This window comes from Pyxicephalus adspersus, chromosome 2 (genome assembly GCF_032062135.1).
Source record: "Pyxicephalus adspersus chromosome 2, UCB_Pads_2.0, whole genome shotgun sequence".
NCBI classification, from domain to species: domain Eukaryota; kingdom Metazoa; phylum Chordata; class Amphibia; order Anura; family Pyxicephalidae; genus Pyxicephalus; species Pyxicephalus adspersus.
The window spans coordinates 133,767,206-133,785,798 of record NC_092859.1 but is presented as its reverse complement, the minus strand read 5'-3'; the positions used below and the strand labels follow the sequence as shown (position 1 = coordinate 133,785,798).

Genomic DNA, 18,593 nt, shown 5'->3' with positions numbered 1-18,593 from the left:
TAGCTGAGCTCCTCCATTCCTTTTATTAGTTTAGTTGCCCTTCTCTGCACTCTGTCTAATTCCACAATGTCCTTTTTGTGAACTGATGCCACAAAATGGACTGCATATTCCAGATGTGGTCTGACCAATGCTTTGTTATTTGATTTTTTTTTTATCTAGTGTTATTCTTCAGTAAATTGATTAACCAAGTTTGCCAACTTCACTGCAGTTAATGGATAAATATGTTATTTTGATAGATCATGAGTCTTGATTCACTTCAAATAACTAATGTAGTGTAAGGAAAGTTTCCGTTTTTACAACTCTTTAGGTATGTGACATATATTACCTTTCTATTGGCTAAAGGGAAAAACAAAGTTATATAACAAATCACCCCCTAGGAATTCTAGAAGGGGAAGTCATATTGTTTGCTGGTCTATAAAAAAAATAAATAGAGGTTAAGGAGTTTGTAATATACTTCTTGCAACAGAAAGTAACATCCCTCGTCTCTCCCAGTGCAGGATAATGTTAGCTCCAACTGTTCTCATAAATTAGTGGTTAGTCTTCCCATTACAGTAGTGGCTGTTACTACTTCATTTGAACTGAATGCACTGCAGAACCACAGAAAATAAATGCCTGAATATGTCAGTGTAAATTATATGTTTAAAACTGAGATTATTATTATTATTATTATTATTAAACAGGATTTATATAGCGCCAACATATTACGCAGCGCTGTACATTAAATAGGGATTGAAGACTTTTACATGCTTAACTTTTATTTTTTTTGTGAAAACAGAAAGATTTACTGGATCAGTGAAGAGTGTGTCAGCAGAAATGGCTGCTTATTTCTAAGTAAAAAAGGATGAGATGTATCATCTAACAAATCTTAGCATGATATTTTATAAAGCCTGTTAAAGTCACGCACACTGCATGAACTTTTATGGAAATCTAATATAAAATAAAGTGTTTAGGTGTAAGGCCCTGGTCAGCACCAGTCCTCACCAGACCCCAGTCCCCCAATCTAACACGTCAGTCTTCACCTTTAGTAAGCCCCCGCTCAGCCGCGGGAGACTGGTTGCGTCTCCCAGCACTTGGTTGCCCCCAGGACTTACTGGGCAATAGATGGTGTCTGGGAATGGGCTGGCAGCAAGCCAGGACCCTCTAGATAATGCAGAACCAAGATTCCAACAGAGACAAGTCCAGAATACAGATCGGATCATACACAAAATATCCGTCCACCAAACAGCAGAGTCGGAGTCACAGGCAAAGGTCAGTCCAGGCTGCATACAAACAAACAGTCAGGAACAGGCAGGGTCAGTAACAGTAAATCAGATGAAAACACACTTCAGCATGGATAAGCCCAGCCATATGCTACAACTGGTGACTGGGAACAGAGAGAGATGAGCATCTCCTAACATTAGGCTTTACAATTTGTTTGCTCAAAACGCCCCCGATGAGAGTTGGAAATCCTTAGTCCTGCATTAGCTGACAGAGAAGGACCACTGATCCCTCTGTAAAAAAAGAAGGTTTTAGGAACTGGTCTCATATTATATAATTCCCCAAGCCTGACATTGAAACAAAGTGACCTACTTTTCCAACTTTTTGAACATTGGAATGTTCCAAAAATCAACTTTGATTCCTTGTCTTTCTCTTGTTGATGTGGCCAGTTGTTAGTCAGTGATCCACGTGTGTAAACTTTATAATTTACATATTTGTGGTGCTTGAATGAAACATAAATAAAAAAGAGTGTTAGGGCTATGTCCCCTGGCAGGTGACGCAGGATTACCTGGGTCGTGGAGTCTAAGTGTCTCCCGATCTTCACTAGAGCACCCCGCAAGGGATCAAGGGCTGGTGACCTTAATGGCCACTGTGTTACTTTGCTGTATGGAGTACACCAGATCATGACCCCCAGGCTCCCCCCACTCCGGTGTATGGACAGCGTAGATCAGGTACTATGTTGGATGACAATTGGGGACAAGGTCCAGGCAGACTGAGGTCAGGGCAAGCAGCAAATAAACATAGTCCAGGTACAAGCAAATGTCAGGGCGGGTGGCAGACAAGCATTATCCAGGTTCAAGCACAGGTCAGGAATCCAAAAGGCACAGTATGGCAGAGTGTAATTGAGCTAGAAGCCTATAGCAAGACAAGGTTTAAACCAGGAACTACTCATTGGCTGCTGCACATACTCTGAAATCCCCTTCAGCCGTGCACATCCTCAGAGTAACTGCAGGGGTGCTAGAAAAGGCAGAGAAAAGGCTGAGCAAGCTGCATTCTGCTGGACAGATGATCTGTGGGTGGAGTGCTAACACATAGGTTTTTGTTGCTAACTAAAAAAAATACTGAAACTGCTACATCTAGGTTCCTGTTCTGTATTTGTATTTCTTTTTTGGAACAGGTATTTACAACATTGGTGAATTCACATGAAATGGATAGTGGGTAGCTGCCCTTCCTTTATTAACGCTCAGTACCTTAAATGACAAGCACCTATCTATCCACAAGCTGCCCTTCCCTGAATGAATGACAATTTAGTCACAGGAGTGCATACATGTAGACAAGTGCCAGGAATTCAGCCCACCTTTGATCTTGTACCACGTATAGGTGTTTGCTTAGTAACAGTCATGTTTTCAAGTGAGTATAAATGTTCTTTATTTCAGTCACACTTGGATTCCTAATGCATCATATTTAACACATGTATATCTGTACCAAATATCATTATAGCAGTTATCCCAGCACGCATTGACCTTGACAGCTGGATTTCTGCCACAGACATTGGGTCTGTATATCTGCACTGAAAATATTGTTGTGCAGCTGCCTCTTACTCAACCAAGGTTTAAGTGGGACCCTATAGATCTGGGTTCCTCCAAAGGTTGCTAGAAGTTTCTTGAATAATTATCAATTTGTGGCTCTCAGGCCAATTTAAGCGACACCTATGATCTTTTTGGCTATCTGTAAGGGTGACATTCTTCCCATTGGCCACCATATTATTATACTGTGAACTGCAGATAAAGTAATTACAGCAGGGGTTCCCTAAGGACGTGAAAGTTATTCCAAGGGTTCCTCATTGTTAGAAAAGTTGAGAAAAGCTGCCTTAGTTAGATTTATTTTAAATTGAACACACCAGGATATTTAATTGTAACACTAAACTCGTAGGTGCTGCTGGTAAGCCTTGGGTTCTCCTACTGTCCCCATTGGTGAACTACCCTCTAGGTTATCCTGAGAATACAATACCACATCAATGGCTATAACTGTGCTTAATTAAGGCAGAAATAGATCCAGTTTTACAGGTGACATCTTTTTGCCAAAGGTTTATGTTTTATATTTAATTATTTATTTATATATCAATCTGATATACTTTACCCGGCGCTCAACGGTTTCTCTAATCAACCTGTATCAACCCATCATGCATTTTTAGGAATTACTATATAACTAGTATTGATAGCATGATCACAAGCAAGAGACATTAACTAGGCTTAACCATATGCAATATTTGAATCTAGAATTTGTATAAATTACAGCATGTATATTTCGTTAGGACTTCCAATCATGAAGAGAGGCAAAGAATTGTGTCCTTTTGATCTTGGACTGTAATGCAAGTTATCTTGAGCCATTGAATCATCAACGAATTTACTTTTTTAGCTGGCAAATCTTTTGCTACGTGGAGCAGTAATGGTTGAAGCTGTCAGTGTTCTCCGGTATGTACTCTTTTAATCATTGTGAAGTAGATAGGAGCACACTTGTCTCATCCTTTTCCAATGAAAGGTTCAGATTTTACAGCAATATATATCACATCGAGTGTAAATGCCAATTTGGATCATGTTATAATGGCATGCACCCCAGAAATAGGGTTTTATTTTACAAGATAGTTTGACACTTTTAACAGACACAAACAGTAACAGACACTTTTGTTTATAGGGTTGTACAAACCCCAAATATGGAAGAATGCTGCTACTTTCAGCACATTTCAAAAAGTTCTTAAAACCATCTTTTTCTATTTGCCTACCCGTCTTCTTCAGTCTCATAAAATCTTTACTACTAACTCACCAATCTATATTCCCACTCCTATTCTGTGATACTTCCCCCACCTCCTAGATGGTAAGCTCTTCAGAACAGGGGCATCTCCTCCTCCCATGTCACTGTCTGTATCTGTCTGTCATTTGCAATCCCTATTTATTGTACAGCGCTGTGTAATATGTTGGCGCTAGATAAATCAGTTTTAAAAATAATTAATTATATAATTAATCCAGTCTGCCCCAATTTAATCCCCCACTGTTCTTGATTAATTCCCACTCTGCCCCCTGTGTTCCACAATTATCTTATACTTTATTTTTTCTTATGACCATTGCAAAAAAGATGGAAACCTAATAATATATATCAAGCTAAAATACTAACTCACAAAATTAAAAGTCTAGTCTAAATTCATAAATTGAATCCAGCTGAACTATAACTCCAATCTAAATATACAATTCCACTAAAGATATCAGAATTATCCAGGGCTGATGGAGTTAATATGACACTCAAGAACTAATATTGCTCTCCCCATGGACACACCAGTGGTTAACATGATACTTTTATTCAATCTAATGCTTAAGATCTAAAAATGTAAATTACCCCAATAGGGAAGTGATAACTATTTCATGTACTTAGATAACCAAATTAGAAAAAAGGTTGATTATGCACTTAAGAAGCCGTGGGCCTGCAAACAGCATTAAAGTCACATCTGTGCTCTGTGCTGTGCTTTAAAGAAATGGACCCAAGAGTGTTGCTAAGCAATTTCAGCATCCTCCGAAGGAGGCGACTGTGACCGTATGTTATCACATGAATAAATGGAGTGTAAATAACTATTTTACTTAACCAGCTTCTACACACTGTCAGATCTCTGGACTGGAGGCAAGTACTGACTCATGATATAGCACCACTTCACGGGCCCATTGTTATACGGGTATCAGTCTGACACAGCTACCACCAGTGATGTGCCATGAGGAGTGCTGGTTCAAAACATTTAAAATTGTAATTATCTCTGCCTCTATAATTTGATATCATTGGATATTATAGAATCAAAGCAACTGTATATGTGTCTTTACAGCACAATATACTGTGGCTGAGTGTGTAAAAATCTGCTGCAGCGACCATAGCAGTTTATAGTGTAAAATCTACAGTAAATATACATTGTCTTGTTCAATGTGGGACTAAAATAGTGATTCTTGAACACAGTATGGCAAAATATTATACAAATATTATACAAACTGTTAGGAGACCCTTGACGCTGCCACTGCAGTATCGCACCCAGTTTATTCTGTCCAGCTCTATCTCTTGCACAGCTAGGACAATAAAGAAATAGCAACATCTCCTGCTTCCCTTTAGTCGTGCAGCTGTGAATAACTTTCTCGGCATCCCCAGCACACACTGTGCACAGCTGAAGGATTTTTTATAAGCAGATTAGCCCCTGGTTCCATTTTGCCATGCCATCGGCTAGTAGGACTTTATAGCCTTTCAGGTCATAGTCACCAGTTGCCTGTTGTCCTGGGGGCAACTGCGTGCTGGCTTGTTATAGGCGAAGAGCGCGGCGTTAAATTGGGGGACTTGCATCTGGCGAGCACAGGTGCTAGACTAGGGCCTTACACAATTTTTTTTAAATCGTCTTTTTTCATGTGACACTATGTAGAGTAACCATCAAAATAAACAAAAATGTATCACATTTAAAATGTTAATGAACTGAAACATTAACTTAATATTAGTTTAGGGGAGAAGGGGAAGAAGTTGTTAAATAGTGATGATTAAGGGAAACTATGGATTAATAAGGGGCAAATTTAGAATAAATTTAAAAAAAAGTTTCAGGTTGTTTGATCTGACATCATATTCAGATGAAAAGTCACCGTTTGTTTTGTGGATGAATAAAACAAAATAGATTTAAAGGTAACAGTGTTACTTTGTATCTCCCAATCTCTCATCTGAACAGGGTTTATAAACATTAGGTCAAACACTGCATTTTTTCAGCAGCTGCTGTATGTACAGAGCAACTACCAGCTGTCATTTTGACAGCTGTAAGTTGCTGGTAAGCGTATGGAAGGAGCAGCAGTGGGACAAAAAAAAAAACAGAGTGCACTATAGATACCCTGTGTACTTTGATGCATTTTTGAGAGTTCTGTTGCACAACAGGTTAAAGAGTCAGTCCACCCAAAACTTCTGTCTTTAGATTAGAGTGAGGAAAGTTTTTAACCTCCCTCTGAAATGCATTACCTTGAAGTATAATATAAAGGAAACAAATAGGCTTATTTATAAAGTGTGATTTTAGATTGAGGTCCCCACTTTTTTGTTTCCGCTGGATTCCTAATTCCCACTTTTAAAACACCATTTTGGCCAATTTCACAACTAGGAAACTTCTGTATCATGTTTCTACTGAAATGGTATAATGGAGAAAAAAAGGGAGAAGCAGTCTTACATGATGCCTGTTTATTTGGTCTGTGACGGCACCAGGTCAGAGTCCACTGAAATCAGCGTCTGATGTTTCTACCAATACAATTGCATTGATGTACCCTTGGAAACATTATACAGACCTGATTTTGTTGACATCAACCTAGTGTCAGGCATGAGGTCTGTCTTGTATGCATCTATGTGCAGACCTGGATTTTAACAACATCTTGGCTTTTGGACACTTATATATGTTGCACAGCTAATAAATCCCCTAAAAAAGCGGTGGTTACTGTGAAACACGTCGGTACTTATAGTATGAATATAGTTCGTTTGATAGCTTTCTTGTTATATGTGATACACTGTGATTCCAAGCCATGTACTTGAGTTTTTAATTTTTACCAAACTTTGCAATATGCAACACTGTATGTTTTTGAAATAAATATGTTTTTTAGATATGGTTATGCCAGTAAGTCCACTCACTTTGCTAGTTGAGTAAAAACTGTTTCTCCCTTTTATTTTCCATTTCGCTATTTTTGGAGATATGGCATTTTTTATATATATTGCACTAATTTGAAGAGGGGTTCTGTATGTTTTGTTTTTCTTTATACTGAAATGGTAATAAAAAGCACCATTTATTTGAATATTTGGAATTAGCATATCTATCCCATATGCTTTGATTGCAGCCATGTACCTTTTATTAGCTATTTGGAGAAATGTGATGATTAGGGTTTTTGTATTTTTATGGTGATTGCCACATCAAAGTAGCAATCTCTAAAGACCTCTCTATGGACTTAGAAAGTGGCAATTAGGTCTAAAAGACAATGATAAAATCTTGAAGTTGCACAATATCCCCATTTGACCATTGGGGGACATGATTTTGATTTCCTGTTCTGACACCAATCAAATAGAATTTTAGTGATATTTAGTGACATGGGGACACTAATAGAAAAAAACACCCAACTGGAGTATTAGCTTTCCCTTATCTATCCAAAACTAAATTGGACTATAAACTATCTTTCAGCAATTGTTTTGGTGAGATCCAGGTCTGCTTTCATCATTGCCTATTATGAGTGGTTCCAATTCTCTGCTGGATATAAATTGCACTGCATTTTTAATTCATGCAGGACATGCAAAAGGTGGTGCTGGAAAATGCAAAGATGTATGGGTGCATTCACAGTTTCCAGGGAGATAGGAACAAAATTGATAATTATGACCCAGAGAGCTAATTGCTGGAGTATATAATACATATAGGAAGCAAGAGGATGACTGTATTTTAGGTAGAACAACCCTTTAATATTACTTTGTTTAATATAGTAACTGTAATTGTTAAATTATAGGATGCAATAAAACTACACACAGAAAACTTCACAATGGTGTATCAATAAATAAATTGAAAAGTTCAAGATTTTAATATCAAAATTCCAATCTGCCTGATCTATAAAAAAACATACAATTCAAAAACCCAGAAGATTGTGATTCCCCCCAGGAAAAAATGATATGTTTAGGCCTATTTAAAAAAAATCCACAAAATGTTTATTTTGAAATAAAGTTTCTCAACACATTTAAAAGTGCAGATGTACAACTGTTACTATATATACACACAATGGATTATTGTAAGTCAACTGTAAGGTGTTTTAGCCGGTTGGCATCTCAGTTAAGTAGATTGCTTATTCTTCTGAATTCCCTTTGCGTTACATAACTGTGAGAAATCTGAAAGTGAATGAAAGTTTAATGCTATACTTAATTCCTTAATGCACAGAAAGTACATTTATCATTGCAATCATGAATCCTGCAGCTAGAGTCTGCATCTCTCTTCCACACACCAGCAGACACAAACAGATCTAAAACAAGCAGGTGAACCAAGTAACAATAGTTTGGTGGAAATAGCATATGCTACAATGGACATTTATGGAATAATCCTTAGTGGCTAATTTGTTAACTTATTGGAGCAAATGTATAATACATATAGCCAGTCAATGGAGATTCCCAAAACGCTTACTAGGCTTATATGTAAATCAGTACAGCCTGGGCATTTTAAACTATTATTATTAGTTCGGTACTTTTAGGTTCTATTATTTTTTTCTGTCTTTTGACACAATATACCTCAAATGTAAAGCTGAAAATGTATTATTTGGAAGTGTACAAGATAAGCATGGCATTTCAGCTGTAGCATACTGTTTTAATGGCCCGATCTTTTTTCATTTTACAATTTTTATAGAAAACTTTTGCAGTTTTTTTTCAATTTTATATGTTCATATTAGGGAAAATTACCAAACCAAAAAGTTGCCACCCTGGTTTTATTCCCATGTTTTTTAAAATGTTTAGGCTCAAATGCTCAACGCACCCTAAATGCATACTTTGTAACAATTCTACATCCATGATTTCTGTTAAGACCTTTGTTACCCAAGTAAGCCATTTTTGTGTCCCTGTTTGATCCTGGTTTTACTTTGCTACCAAAAACCATGGTGCTAAACCCCACCAATCTGCTGTACCCTAAACAAAAAGAGCACCATATTGGCCAAAAGGATCCTTACATGTAGCAAGGCAAGGACTACAGTCAGGTAACCAATCCTTTATTATCAAGTGCTTCTGTGGTGTAAAAGGCATAGAGAAGAGGCTTTCCCACTTAACAATTAAAATAGCAGTCACTGGGCCTGCACTGATAAAACTCTCCAAGTCTGGAGAAGATAGACTATAATGGGAGATCCTGGGCGATCCAGCAAACTTGGAATGGATCTGGTTCATTATTAAAATCATTTGCCTACTAATACCAAATGATCTTTGAAAAATCCATTCCAGGTTTGATGGAGCACCCAGGTTCTCCCGTGATAGATATTTTCTCCAGTCTTGGAGAGCTTTAATAAATCAGGCCCCTTGTGTGATGCTTGTTGGTATTCAGTTCATTTCTCACACCTGTACACCTTCCAAGGATATAATACATGTTTGCATCTCTGATACAAACTTGTTTCCTTGGCAATACCTTTGACGAGGCTAAAATAACAAAGAAATATATTTCCATTTATTTATTTTGTTTTACAAACAAGGCTTTCTTTTGGTGATGATCGATTTTGTTCATAAATCATAAACAAAAAAGTAAGCAAACTAAAATGAAACAAATCACATTGTAATAAAAATGTACAAATCAAATAAATTTACTTTTACTTTTAATTTTGCAATTTTTGAAAATAACACATAGATAAAGAATCTAACATTCAGCCATTTCTGGAGATGACTCAATCACTGCCATTGGCCCTGGAAGATTCTCCACCACTTTTGCTTAATGTTAGCTCCTAAAAATAAATAAACTAAATGAATTAAAACAAAAATGAAATTATAAGAAAACATGGTAGCCAGGGGGAGAGAGGAAGAAGCAATTAATTTAGGGTGCAGAAGGTAAATGAATGGGTGTCAATAGCAACATTTTGTTTTACCTGTTGGATTGCTTTAACTGATTTTATATACAGACCAAAATTCATGCCTTTGAAGTGCAGATGAATAAAAAAGTAGATACAAACACACCATTCTTACTTTGTATATCTTCATCTGTCACTGTATTAGATTGTCCATTTTATTAGCCATAGCTGTCATTTTGGGAGCTGTAAGTTCAGTTCAGGTAAGCCTCACAAGCACTAAACACTAAATACATTACAATTTAACATTGATTGACTTTCCATTATCTGAAAACAAAGTAAGCAGAAATGACAACATCACCATTGCAATATAATAATGAATGATTTGTTAGCAAGTAATAAAGTAAATCCTAAACACAATATACTTTTCTGTGACCTTCTATTTCTCTCTATGCTCTGTCTTGGGGTTGCAGGAACTTTTACTAAAGTACAAATCACATTTTGGTCACAGAAAGAAGTGTTCTCATTGCAGGATTTTGCTCTGACATTTTGGTTTGTAGAATCTCTCCTGTGCAGACACAGGCAACAATAAAAAGTTGACAAAGGATCTAAACTTCGCTCACCCCACCCAGTTGTTCATTCTGTTATTTATAAAAATGTAAGAAGAAGACTGTAAGAAAGTCTGGATGTTGCAAGCTCACCAAATCCCCAATGCATTTATAAAATTGGATAAAGGTGATTACACACATTACAAGTTTTTTTTTTTTACAATAAGTTATATTTTTTTATTTCATACAATAAACTTAAATTAAACATTTAATTTATTGCACACAGGTTCAGATTTTAGGCTTAAAGATTTAAATTTAATAAAGTGATATCTTTGTTAATCAACATCTTATTGTAGTACATGAAATAATTTTGACTAAAATAAGCTATGCATCCTGAACAAAGGGTTATACAATGTAACAAAGTGACTAAAAATGATATCTAAGTGACCCTCCAAAAAATGGAACATACTGTATGTGTACAAATTGGCTTTTGTTTCCAGAACAAACATTATCATCATATAGTGTAAGGTTCCTTTTATAGTCTTTCATATTGTAGGCTTAACAACCACTTACATTTATTGTGTGGAATTATGTACCATATGTCATTTAAAAACACTTCACAGAACTGTACAGGATTTGAAGTGTTTATTGTCTAGCAGACATTTGTACAGGACTTCAGCCCAGTAATCAGATGCAGAGAAAGGCATATATAGACAGACATCTATATTTATATATATGCATACATGAGATAACAGAAGGAGCCAGAACTTTGGTGTATATTAGGTACAATTATATTTTAAATATCACTAACATATCAGCAAAGCAGCAGATTTGTGACTTATTATACAATAAACCCATATGACAGAACAAAAGCCCATTACAAGGAGTATGGAATTAACATGATTTGACAGCTTGCATCTGTTAGCCACAAAATACACAAACTGGAGCTACTGCAGAAAATGTAAAAATAAAGTATATTCTTCAAATGTTCAATATCTCTGAAGTCCCAGAGCACCCATGGTAATAAAAGTGCCCACTGTCCTCCTTCTGGTCTTTCAAGCTTCATCCTTTTGGTGTTTCATTGAGGTTTGTTCCATGTTGTATTAATTAGGTTATTACCTACCTGCCATTCCAAATAGTTTCCACATTTATAGTCCACTTAGAATCCTTATGACTTCTGTCTCTGACATTGGCTGAATATCTTCAAGGCTTCTATCCATGTATGAAACAAACCAGAAAAAAATATCTTGCAACATGCTATTCTTTGTGGCTTTGCATGGCTTGTAATAAAGAGATAAGTTAAATTACATTCTGTGTGTCTGTGTATGGTGGTCCAGACTAAATTGGCTAATTGACCTCACTTTTTATTCTCCCCTTCTCTCTCCACTATCTGTGATGGCAGAGGCTGCTGTAAGAAAATGATAATTCCCTCCTGCCAACCCACAGACAAGCAGCAGAGTCTGACAGGAGGAGAGGAACACAAGCTGCTGCATGTTAATCATTGCTAGGGAAAAAAGAAATCCTGCTCTCAAGCCTGGTTCACACCTCCCTGATTTACATGGCTTGTCATGATATATTTTGCATTTGGATTAGATGCTGCCTAAAATATTAAAATGTGTATTTAAATATGAGAGATAATAAAATAGCTGCATGGTAAAGCTACGTGTGATAAATTACAAACCTATTTGTGATTCTAGGTGGAAGGAAAGTGTTAAAAAGAAAATCATATGTATGGCCATTGGGTACTTGATTATCACCGTCATTTATAAAGGGTTACCCTATTTATTATAGTTGCAATGTCCTTTTAGTTAAATCATAGGACAGAGTTTGGGAGTAGCAGTTTTTAAGTATTGCAAGAACAATATAATTATCTGCACAAAATAACAACAATAGACACTAACAGAGACCCTGGTGATTCATACGGTTTAGGTTTTATTGGTAGGTCTTCCACCTCCTTTAAATCCATCCAAATTCAGTCAGAGTGTATAGATGGGGGAATAAACCCGTTTTTTTTTTCTTTAACAGAAGCAGTCTGAGCAGAAGCAAAGTCCACAGCATGTTTTGGAACACTCAGCCTAATTAGTGTTTAATGGATCTTTCCATGGAACAATGAAGATTTTGATGTGCTAATATTTATTTTACATTATGTAATAAAATGGTCGATTCACACTTTTTCACTGTTTTTGCTTTGTTTTCACATTCATATTTTAGGTGTAAGGAGGCCACACAGATAGCTGACAAGCTTAAATATTGTTAACACCTCAGCTATTTAGTTATTCAAATCTTGGCCAACCACTGGAGCCAGCAAAATGCAAAGCATAACTCGCCATTTACATACTTTTGTAAAGCCAAAGTAAAGCCTTTTGCTACATGTAACTGACAGTGGTAAAATAGTGTGATATTTTTACCCTAAAAAGATGAATGCACATTTTCTATATGCTAAATGGATTATATTTAAATTTTGGGGTTTTGGGTACACAAATCCTACAAAATACAAACAATGCCCACAATTGTTCCTAATATCCCAAATTTGATCCTAACACCTCATCTAAAACTCCAAAAACCAGGGGTGTAGTGAGGCGGGCACGGGTGGGAATGTTGTGCTCCACTTTTCCGGGAGTGGGCACGCATGCCCACTCTTTTTTTACAAAGAATATTCTGGTGGTCCATTGCTCTGGCTGGTCTGCTCCCGCACTGGGTCAGGAGAAGGACCCCACTGGAGGGGGCACATTGGACAGAGCCACAGACCATGTCTCCCGTATTTAGTTGCAGGCTCAGTCAGGTGGGTGGGTTGTCTCTGAACACAACCCGCCCACTCTCCCATCACAGGCTCAGACCTGATTGGATGTTTTCATTGGATGAAATAATAACTCTCAGCATTTGTTTAATTGAATGCAGCAATAACCACCACACTGGTGATCCATGACATTGTTGTAATACCTACCCCAATAACCCCACCCAACATTGATGGCCAAGGGTTGTACTGTTAACTTCTGAGTAACATTAATGGTCAGTGGCCGAGTAATTTAACCACACTTAGGGCTCATTTATGAAACAGCTTATCTGACATTCCCTCACGGGAATCTTCTAGGTCCATGTGTATCAATTGCAGTAATTTAATCCCAGCAGGGAATGTTTGAGGGAATGCCAGTTTCCTTGTGTTTTTAGTAAATCACATGGACCTATACCACTCTTTCCAGAGAAAAAAACTAGCACAATTGGCTTAATTTCAGTGTTAGGTGGCAGGAATGTAGAGAATGTTCCATTATCTGCTATTATGCTGCACTCTGCAAGATACATGGAGTATGTTGGGCACCAAGACCCCAATGCTTGATTCTAACCTTAACCCTTAACCAAATACTAATTTAACCTTACAGGTTCATACTTGCTCAAAAGCATACTGTACATACCAGACACCTGAGGAATTTGTGCCAATTTCTAACAATCCCAAACTGAGATCTTAGGACTACAACTCACAATTTGTATTTTAGTAGTAAATGTAGCTGTTCGCCTGATGTTTGGCTTTAAAAGCCAGCTATGCAGGGGGAGGACAATGTCATTCTCAGATTTTGTTGTCTCTATTCTTTTGATTGTTTATTACAAAGTCTTTTTGACATCCATTTTTTGGACCTGTGTTGGCCTGCTGCCTTGTGTGGGAGGTTTCCCTGTAGATATGGAACAAACCATGCTGGCTTATTCATTGAGGCAGAAAAATAGAAACTGTAGCAGCAAAGGGCAGTAATGATTCTATCCTAAGCTGTTGTTTTAAATCCCAGACAGCTCTGGTCTTATGGGCTATTATCAGGTTTTTGGTTTACAGTTTATAGTACTGTATATCTTACAATTGCACTCTTACAAAACAAGACTTAGAGATAGGGAACAATGCAGGAACAAGTCAGGGGTGCCAAAAGTTACAAGCCCACCAGCATTTCCAAAATGCAGATTAGAGCTTTATAGACTAACAGCAGCTCCAGAGAAATTGTAACTAAACTGTTAAGTGAATCTTGGAGGCAGAACATACTAAAAAGCTTTACCATGTTTCAAAGTCTTCCTATTACATGAAATGCCCTTATCTTTTGGATGCCAAAATTGAATATTGTACCTTTTAATCTGTCCAAACAGTTTCAGTGCCTTTGGAAAAAACTGAATGCTTCAATATATTGATCATTTGTACTAGCAGACTGCTACTTTGCCAAAAACCCTCTTTTTCCTTTCTTTCATTCTTTAATTACCGACTGAAATTCGTATTTATTTTTTTCACACAAGCTTCATACAACATTTATCCAGGATTTACATGATTTGAATCCAATTAGAAAAGGTGAGAACCAAGGTTAAAAGTTGTGTGAATCTTGAATGAAAACATTTATGTTTAACCCCAGAAGGGTGACATCATCTAGGAGCTTCCTAAGTCTGCCTGAATAATTTTTTGGTGCATGACAATATATAGGAAGAGTATTATCATTATTATTTTAATTTTTGCCGTCAATAATTAGGACAGTCAGTCGAGACCAGACATATGACTTTGGCCAGGCTGAGAGGTGCAAATAATTTCTTCAGTCTACTGAAACCTTTCAGTTTTTACTGCCTTTCAACCACAAACATTTGACATTCAGTTTTTTCTACAGTAGTGCTAAACACAGATGAATGATATAATATTTCAAATGAAAAGGTTAGGTCATCCAGTCGATCTTCATCTTGGATAGGTGGGAAAAATAACCATGCTGCTCATATTATTATTGTGTTGCTGTGTTGCTCATGTTATTATTTTTCTGGCCAGCTGATAGTGGATATTGTGGGCCAGATTTATTAAAGCCCTCCAAGACTGGAGAAGATAGAACTATCATTACAGAAACTGGGTGATCCAGTAAATCTAGAATGGATTTTTCTAGTAGCTGGCAACTGTTTTTAGTCTTGGACCAGATCCATTCGGAGTTTTCTGGATCATCTAAGTTCACCAATGATCTATATCTTCTCCACTCTTGGAGAGCTTTAATAAAAATCAAGCCCTGTATGTTTTAGATGAATGATCAGAATGAGAAATGTATGATGTTGAGCACATTCCATACTAGCTAAGCTGAGTGTTTTCTTCTAAGGAAGAATAGATTTGGTATCTCCAGACCTTGACTTTGACAATGACCAAGCCACAAAAGAATGAGCTTTACTGATGTCTGGTATATACCATTCAAGCTTACCTACACCATCCAGTATAAATTGGTTTAATTGAAGAATGGGCATAAAGTAAAAGGCACAATACCGTACATCATCAAACAGACTGGTAAATAGTTTATAGTACACTACAATGAACATTGAATTTATTTCTAGCCAGCAGAAAAAAAGGAAGCCACATATAATAAATAAAATCATTAGGACATAGGTCAATAGTGTAAAGTGATCAGTAAAATAGGGAATTTATTGTTACTAGTCAACAGAATAGGCCAGACAGACTCTATGGATGAAGAAGTTGAACTGTATTCAACCTGTGGGGCCATGATTTTTGACCCACGAGGTTCTACCTGAAACCTTTCCAAAGGGGTATGCCAAGGGATGCCAAGTGCTTAATAGCTCTGCATGTTCCAGTAGTAGAAAGAAGTTGGTATTGCTTGATGAGGCAAGTGATCTCCTATCCATCAGACATAGTGTAGTTCTGAAGGAGGGTAAAAACATTTCAGGATTGCATTATCACTACCACCGATGAACATGATTATGTATTGCGGAAGAGCATGTGTTTTTATAACACCAATGCCAATGTTTAGGAATATTTATTGCTGAAATTACCTTTATTACTACCACCACTGACACCAATACTGATGCAAGATTATTGCTTATGCTGACACCAAAAGGGAGGGGATGATTATATCTGAAACTTGCACCAATGAAAGGAGTTTAATATTCCTGACACCCTCACCAATAAAAGTGGTGATGCTGCTAATGCTGACACAAGTGGAAAGGCGGAGGGGTATTATTGATTACAATGGCACTGATAAATAGAAAGTGGCTATTAATGCTAACAGTAAGAGGGGTTATTATTGCTGCTTGTGCTCTGTAACCAACATCGTCTCCCTAAAAACCTTTGCATGGCCACGTCTGAAATCCTGCAAACTTCCGATTCCATTCACCTAATTTACAGTGAATATAATTACAATAAATAATCTTTTATTTATGAACATACATGTGGCAGATCTGCTTTACATATTCTGTCATTTGGCAGCTGGGTTTATCGGCCACCTCACATGGGACCTAATTAGCACATTTGATTTTACAGAAACAATGATTACAATGGTTGGTCAGTTGCATTTCCAGTATACTGTGTTAAAATTTGTCCAGTCCCATCTGGAATTAAAAAGGCATTTAAATCTAGGCTGAGGTGTACATTTAATATGTGTAAGAAACCAATATAGGATCCTAATAAGAATCTGATTGCAACATGTTCCAAATATACTCTACCAACTTAGTATTTCATAAAAGGCTTAGTTATTAAAGTGCAAGCCAATAATAAAGAAATTTATACTGACAGCTGTAAATAATATCCAGTCTGCTGCAATGCATTTTTTATTGTACACATTTATTAAATAAAAGATCTTAATTTTTGTAACAGTTCTCAGTTTACATATGTCATGGTACAGTAAAATATTTTTGTAGACCACAAAGAGGCATTTTTCTATGGCTTACTTTTACAGTGTAGCTGTTATTTTTCAGTTTAAACTACTACTGATATTTATAGGGATGGGGAGTACGGTTCAGTCAAGGGCTACATAACACCCTGCAGTATAAAACGATACGTAATGAGCAATTGAATGTAATGGACATCTTTGGCTGAAGCTGTTATAGTCTGTAAAAGCATCTCTTCTTCTTCTTCTCCTCCTTCTATTACCAATGCTCCCAGAAAAAATGGGGCTTCTATGGGCTTTGGTCTGACTGAAGACTGACTGATATTGTGATTGCTGAAACCTTGTTCCCTATACCACTTATCTGTATAAAATGGGCTGATGATTTTTTTTTATTAGATGTTCCCTACTATGTATGGCCAAAAATATTTGTTTTGATTTGGATGTGTACTGTTAGGTATATTTCCCTTTATACCTGTCTCAGAGATGTAATAGAAAAAGAAGTTGTCCTCACAAATAATCCTGTCTGGCTTTGACAGTTGTCACCGAAACATGTGTCCTTATCGGAAGTTTAACCAGCACCATATGTTTTCATGACAACTTTAAAACTTTGGATTTCTCATTACTTTTGGCTCAGTTACAATGGATAGGTTGATGAAGCTACCAAGCAGGGACAGAGACAGCAATAGAAATCTAACAGGACTACTTCTCTACTTTACCCAAAACAACTACAACAAAGTTTCTTCTATATGTGTTATGAAATACACAGGCAGTGTTTAATTTTCGTACTGTCCAAACAATTCTGATGTTGATTCAAAGATGGATTAAAGGCAAAATGATGCCCAAGGCAAATAACTGAAGACTACTGTCAATGCTTTGAGTCCTGTATATTGGTCCTCGTGTCTGACAAATGGAGCCTGATTTATTAAATCTCTCCACGACTGGAGTAGAAGGACTATCATTGGAGAACCTGGGTGATCCAACAAACCTGGAATTGGTTTCTTAAAAATCATTTGCTATTAGTTGGCAAATATTTTCTATCCTGGACTAGATAAATTACAGGTTTGTTGGATTACCCAAATTCTCCCATGACAGTTTATTCCCATGACAGGTCATTGGTGTCTATTGAAGGGTTTGGACAACCCTTCATTAAATACTATATATCAGACAAATACCACAAAACACCGACAGTCTTCAATGGCCACATTAGGGCCAGGATTCTGATACAAACTGTACTTTTTCGACTCTCTATAAACCCAACCTTAAAAAATTACCTGCTATGTGTTGGAGAAATAAATTGTGTGGAAATCTTGGACTGACCATAACCAAGACTGGAGTTTGACACTTTAGTGGATGTTGACTGAAAAGCTAATCTTCTTAAGGTCTGATGTTCTAACATGCATCATCAATGCTGTAGCTAAGCAGTCTACATCCATAAAGCCTCAGTCAAATCGGTCTTATTTGGGCAGATATTTTTCCCTTCAATCTTTCATTTATGAACAGGAAAAGTTACACTTTCACACACCGCTACTTTTTAATTGGCATTGTAACTTTCTGTACCGTTACAGTTTTTGTTAATGCCCATCTGTCACCCTCAAGATTTTTAACGCTCATAGCTTCACTTTTAATAGAGCAATGCAAATGTATGCAGTCCTATGAATATGCTAATCAGATACATATACATATTCAGTGCCCCCTTG

The 18,593-nt window shown here is 36.9% G+C and overlaps 1 long non-coding RNA gene across 1 annotated transcript; it reads right to left on the bottom strand.

Annotated features, from left to right (window-relative positions):
- Positions 1 to 9,537: 9,537 nt before the first annotated feature.
- Positions 9,538 to 12,751, bottom strand: LOC140324517 (uncharacterized). Its single transcript, XR_011919550.1, has 2 exons — positions 11,412 to 12,751; positions 9,538 to 10,067 (listed from the first exon to the last, which is right to left on the bottom strand). It is a non-coding gene; the product is annotated as an uncharacterized lncRNA (long non-coding RNA).
- Between the last annotated feature and the right edge of the window lie 5,842 nt (positions 12,752 to 18,593).